At 42.9% G+C, this 6,638-nt stretch overlaps 1 long non-coding RNA gene across 1 annotated transcript; it reads right to left on the reverse strand.

Moving 5' to 3' along the window:
- Positions 1-2,647: 2,647 nt before the first annotated feature.
- Positions 2,648-5,851, reverse strand: LOC141567153 (uncharacterized). The gene is made up of 3 exons (XR_012489574.2): positions 5,609-5,851; positions 4,428-4,609; positions 2,648-4,028 (listed from the first exon to the last, which is right to left on the reverse strand). It is a non-coding gene; the product is annotated as an uncharacterized LOC141567153 (long non-coding RNA).
- Between the last annotated feature and the right edge of the window lie 787 nt (positions 5,852-6,638).

Raw genomic sequence — 6,638 nt, forward strand, 5'->3', positions numbered from 1 at the left:
GAACTGTGGGAATTAATGTCAACTCATATTCTGCTGCCAACGGTCTTTGAAATGTTTGTGTATTCCTCTTGGTCCAGTGTACAGTTAACTGAGTAAACCGTTGGGGGCTCACTGGGGAGTTATTATCATATTCACCTGCCATGGTATTGCAGGATCCTTCCTCCTGAGGATTCTGCCTCTTCTTTAGTTGACAGGTTCCACATCCAAAACACTGGCTTAGGTCTGGAAACTGCACAAGGGACATCATAATTGATATTGGAGTAGTTCCTTCAGCTTCGTGATAATCTAGCCTTGATATCCTTTGATTGTATGATTTGAGCAATCCTTTGTTGGTTGCCCATCAATCTTACCTGTAGGAATGCTACATTTTACTAACCACCTTCATAACTTTTAGGGAGTCTAAGCTCCTGGCTGTCACTTTGATTTTGCCATGATTTATGATAATTGTGTCCGCCTCGCTTCTGATAGTTAAGCACCACCCCCTGGATCCTATCAGCCCCACTGCTATCACTGAACTTAGTGCTGTGACAGCACCGCCTCCTGTCAGCCTTGGCCTTCAAACCACTGAACTCATCGATGATGTCCTTCTTACCTGCTCATCCTTATTCTTTGTTAAATGCATAGTTCATCTGGCTTTCCCACGGAACATCGTTGGGTTTGGGCTTTCTTTTTATGTTCTCTCTAACATTCTCACTTCTAGGCTTGGATCCCATCCTACTGCACTTAGTGTATACAATTGCATTGTCCAAGCTACCAAGAGCAACGTGCTAGCAGCATGTTAGCATCATCTCCCAGGAGCCCTGCCAAGGCATTAGCTCATGTGTGCTGTGAGAGTGTTCTCTCTTTTAAACAACTTTGTGTTTCCCCTTTGCCATCACCCCACCTGGTCCAGCAGCCCGCTCATGCTTTTCCAGTCTTCCGCACGTTAGCCAGATTTGCTGCTCCCGTTCCTCCTTTAGCAGGCCCAGTGCTTCTCTGACCAGGTTACACTGTGACTGAACTTTAGCTGTTGCTCTAGAGAAGAGGACAAGATGGACCCTGGAGGTGGTCAGGAGGCGTGATTCATGGTTTTCCAAGACAGAGACAACTGCCTTGTCTTCAAGAGAGGAGTGCACTAGCCTTTAATGTGAGGACTACAGCCATTTCTACAGGCCTGGAGACTTCAGGGGACTCTAGGGATTAAGATTTTCATTACATCAACCCAGATGACCCCATCCCAAGTCTCAGAGTCCTGCACCTTTCTCATCAGGACCCTGACCTTGTTTGAAAATTCAATTTCTCCTGGAGCTCCCTCATCCTTATAATTAAGTCCTAGACTTGATGTTGAGTTTTTTCTGCCCTTTGGCTTCAGTACATGAGAATCTTTCTATGTGTCAAGGAGGCCCTCTGCTTTTCACACTTCACCTTAAACTAGTGATTACTCACCCTCAGTCTTTCCTTTTCTCAGTGCCTTGATATTCCCAACTAACCATCATTCAATTCCATAATCCTAAAATGTTTACTTTCCCTGAACTTCTCAAATGCTGAGATATTGCATCTGTCAGTGAATTCCTTTCTGCCAGTATCCCATCTCAGTTCACCACCCGTAACATTCTAGCAATTACATGATACCACATGCAAGGGAGCTACCACCAATGATAGGGTCTCCATTGCCACCTGGCTGGTGATCCAGCCCAAAATTTTATTGTGGACTCTGCTTCCTAGTACTATGCCTGGCACCAACTTTTGTAGGTGGGCTCCCTGGCAACAACTCTGAAAGAGAGGTTTATCCAGTCGTCTTGTTGGAAACAACTCCTGTAAGCAAGTTAAGGATGCAGGATCGGGCAGGGGGAAAGCTGAACTGTGATGCAGTGGCTGCTGAATCCAAGCTGAAGCCATGGGGAGCTCTAAAACTGGAATGGTTCTTCAGAGACATCCCATACTGAGGCAAAGGGATCAGGCCTTTTCACCACCACGTCATCTTGTCCGTTGAGCAAGGCAGCGCCCTTTGTCCAAGGACCATTTCTGAGGAAGACTGCCATGAGCCATCAACAGGCAACATACCTACTCACTGGGGGAATGAATGCCTCTGACCTTATGGACAGAGCTCGAAGGTATATCACAGCATCCACTGTACAGCCCAAAGAAGAGAGTTTACTACACAAAGCTAATCTTCTAAAAACATGTATTAATAATAATGGACACACTAGGAAAGCATTGCTATATTCCAATGATACTGAAAGACCCGGCCAATATCAATAATGGCAGTGAGAAAGACAGCAAATATCAAAAGCCTCAAAAACCTAAAATCTCATGACTGACCAGAAAAACAAATTAAAAAGTGGACCCAGCCAGTGTCATTGACCAGAGCTCTGTTTTAAATCTTCTTGAACTTAAAAAATAGGTTCCAGGTCCAGACCTCAAATCTGCTGGTGCATCCCAGAACCTGCCATCTACTTTGGCCTGGAAACACGACTGCTGCCCAGGGAGGTGTAAGAATAGAGTGAGAATGAGGACATGGCCATGGACAGAAACAATATTAACACTAGTGTAAACCAATAGTGTAAATACAAGAATGCTGCAGTCATTGTGATATTCCATGGGTTTTATCTCCTTCTTAGAGTGATTAGACAATTTAGAGAATCTGATATGTTGGATTTGTGAAAATTAGCTGTTTAAAGGTTTAATCAAATGAGTTTCTAAGTTTGGGGGGGAATACCTTCTCAAAGTCCTAAAATTTGACTAATTGGTTGTGTTCAATTGGGTGTAAATATTTAGAGGAATATTAACCATTTAATGATTAAAGAAATGTTTATTGTTTCACAGTCCAAAAAGTTACTAAATTGAGCATCAGAATAAAGACAGGTCGTAGCAAGTGTTCCTCTCCAAGCAAAAATAAATAAATAAATAAAGCCTTTCAGAGAGTGAACCATAGAATCAATAGAGACGAGATCACAAATGTGAAATTGCCTTACCCTAGGCTTCGCACAGAACTTGATATATGTTGATACTGTTTTAACCATAAAATCTACCACATTAGAAAGACAGTATGAAGCAAAAGACAGTTCAAAGCTAAATATGAGTGACTGGGTATTCTCTACAGCTTTTCCCTTTTTACATCCATGTGTCCCATTGGCCACACTCTACATGCAAATATTTATGAAATTCTCTTGGTTGGCCATGACATAAGAGGGGCTCTTTGTCTGGTTTTCAATCCTCTGTTCTTCCTGGAACGCAGCAGATAAAGCATGTTTCAGGGTCCCAGCAAATGTCAGCTGCAATTGGTAATTGTTTGAGACTTTATCCAAAGTGATTCCACTGAGAAGGTTGCTCTACTTCCTCGGTGGAAGAAAATCAGAAAAATAAAAACAAATTCAGATTTATTTTTGTGGGGTACAATAAGCAGAAAACACTAAACTACTAACACTTCAGAGAAGCCACAAACAGGCAAAGATTCAGATTTTAAAACCAATCCCTTCCCAAGTGTGTTTTTAAGTACTTGGGCTTCCAGAATGCATGCTGTACACTCAAAACGACTCTCCTGGAAGTGTTAGAGCAAACCCCAGTGAGTTTATTTCCTTTTCTTTGTAAAGCGTTTAAGCTCTGCACCTGTAATGGGAAGACTCTGTCCCTGGACTAATAACCACTCTTGGAAGTTTTTAATCCTCAAGCAAAATGTAGGTGTGAGAGCTTCCTGGCTCAATTCAAAGCCACTTTAATCTCAAAAACAAGTGAGTACACAATGCCTGCTCTGTTCTCACAGATTTGCTTGTGTTTGGGGGAGGAGGTTGTTGTTTCTTTAAGACTCTTAATTCCTTTCTATTTTATGTTGAGTTAGTATTTATTTTTCAAGTCACTTGCCTGAGTGAACTTTTCAGCAAACATCAGACAAGTTGGTCTGGGGCTGCCCCAGCAAGAAAGACTCTCTGACGGCTGATCTGCACCTGCCCGTCATCCTTCAGTGTTTCCTCCTTCCATGCAGAGCCACAAAACGTGGAGGCTGTGCCCTGGAGAGAGAATTTTCTGTCCAAGGTGGTTTCAATGAGGTGCTGTGAAGGAAAGGAAAAATCTCTGGTTCCAGAGTCCTGGATTCTCTCATCAGCACTGCCACTAGCTGACTTTGTGACCTTAGGCAAGTCACCTCCCCTTTCTGTGTCTGAGTCCCCATTGGATCTGACACTTTTAACCTCACTCTTTGTCTTCCTCCTTCTGCCCCACATCTGGGAAAGCTGAACAGAAAGCCCCGGTGTCCCCGGTGTCCCCGGTGAGGGACTTTCAAGTCACTCAAACCTCTGCCAACAACACAAGAACCCTCACCCCAATGCCATCTCCTAACCACTATAAAAACTCCAAGCCAAGTCCCCTCTCAAGCCATTTTTGGGCCTGCCTGGGATCTACTCTGCTCTTCCCAAAAAGCCTCATTATGTGAGTAATAAACCTTGTCTTACTCTCTTGATACGTGGTATAATCAGTCTCGACATCTGAACCAAACTTTGGGCTGAAGTCCATCCAGGTTCTTCACAGTGATCACGACAGACAACCTCTGGGATCTTTGTACTAAGGCAGCATGTCCAGGAGAAACGTAAAGTGAGCTAACTGCATGTTGAAATTAAAACTTTCTAGTAAGCACCTTAAAAAGGTAAAAAGAAAGAGATGGAATCAATTTTAATAATATAGTTTATTTAACCCAGTATATCCAAACTATTACCATTCTAACATGTTATCAATAAAAAAAGTATTAAGGAGATATTTCAGCTTTTTTTTTTTCCCTTCTAAGTCATCAGCATCTTGTATTTGATGCTGCATATCAGAATGTGAACAAGCCACATCTCAAGTGCTCAGAACCCACATGTGACCAGCGGCCCCTGTTCTGGACAGTGCCGTTCTAATGAGATCCCAATGAAGGCCCGAGACCCCTAAAATTATTGTTCTTGTAAAAAGTATTACCATAGTCATCAAAGCTAAAATGCCATCAATTACGTGTTTTCGTTTCATATACCACAGAAAAAACCAACTGTAATTATAGATACCATAAATTGTCAAACCAATTCAAAGTTCAGAGGTACTAAAGTGTGAGAAAATTGTGTACCTTAGAACTGTTTTTTTTTTTTTTTTCCCCTAAGGAAAATGCCTATATTATTTTCCCCTAAAAGGCCTGACCTCAGGGAAAGTTGTCAAGTGAGAAAATCGATATCTTTGGTGCTTTCACCCATTTCCTAGGAGATTCTCTCTCCCTACTTAATTTGACCTTCTCTGCTTAATTCCTGTCAATCCTTGCTTTAATTATCATTAGATGATGAGGGAGTGGTCATATTATAGGAATCCTTGACGTGACACTTGTATTTTCAAAGGAGACATCTAAAATGAGACATTTATTGAGCACATTTATTGTGCTAAGCAGTGAGTTCACCTAACCCTTCCGGCAACCCTGAGAGTTAGCTTTATTTTCAAAAAAGCACACTCAGAGAGTTTAAGTAACTTTCCCAAGGTCAAACCATGTCTAAACAGCAAATTCAGCTTTCAAACCTAGATCTGCCTGATTTAAGAGACCAGGTATTTTTATCTATAACTCAAAGAAGGAGGTGAAAAGGGTGGGTGGCAGGTTGGGTCCCAGAAGGCACCTACTTACCTACTTTCCTTCCTAGTAAGACGACCTGACCCCAGCACAAAGGAGTAAGGATTGAGCAGTCAGTGGCCTCCTTCCTCAGAAACAGTATCAAATGCCAGCTCTGGCTACAGTATTTGGCCATCTATGGTGATTCAGCAGGTTTCTTTTGCAAGAAGCACTTAGAATCGAGAATCCCTTTTTAAAAAGTGCGCCATCCTGAGCTCCAGGGAAACGCCTCAGTGAGCACATGCAAATTCACATGAAAAGAAAAGGGACACGTGTGCATTTTTTGGAGGTGAGACTGCACAGTTGAGGGGCCATGGCCCATCCCTCATGACACAGTGGCTACACAGCTGCCATTCTCAGAAGCTTAGCAGCCAGAGCTAGGCAGACGTGACTTTTTTTCCTTCCCCATGAGCTTGACAGCAGCAGCCCGAAGACCTCACTCAGGTCGGAAAGGCTGCCTGGCAAGCCGGCCAGATTGAATTCCAACCCGGCTCAGAGAGCTGAAATGTGAGAAGAGGGTAGTCTTCAGGATAACCAGGGTCAAGCCAGCATGCAGCATAAGTAATGCTCCGCAATACACAGACAAAGAGCTCAGCTCAGACTCTCAGCCCAAGGTGTACGTAAACAGCAAAACTGCTCTTGAGCACTATTTATTACTGACAAGTTCTAGTATTAGGGAGAAAGTAAACAAGGATGTCTTCATCGAGAGATAACACAGTGCTAAAAAGTGGTCCAGGTTGTGTTAATGGTGGGGATTCGAAGCAGGCTAACTTAGGAAAGAATGTTCTCTACCCCTTTGAAGTAGAAGTCAGCACATCGCAAGCATTAATCATTCTTGGCCACTGGTACAATTTAAAGATATTTTACAAATGCTTGGCCACGCCTTCCTCCAAAAATCCATACTCACACTGAGTGGTTTCTGTCCTTATTCTCCTATTGCTAGGTATTTGGAGTACTTAGATTGAGAACGGCTGCTGCAAAGGCTAAACTAGCCTCATCACAACACAAGCCCCCCTGTATTTCCATGGAAGGCCTCGGCATGTGG

The sequence above is a fragment of the Rhinolophus sinicus genome, chromosome 17 (assembly GCF_057876585.1).
Source record: "Rhinolophus sinicus isolate RSI-liver-muscle chromosome 17, RSI-T2T, whole genome shotgun sequence".
Lineage (NCBI taxonomy): Eukaryota > Metazoa > Chordata > Mammalia > Chiroptera > Rhinolophidae > Rhinolophus > Rhinolophus sinicus.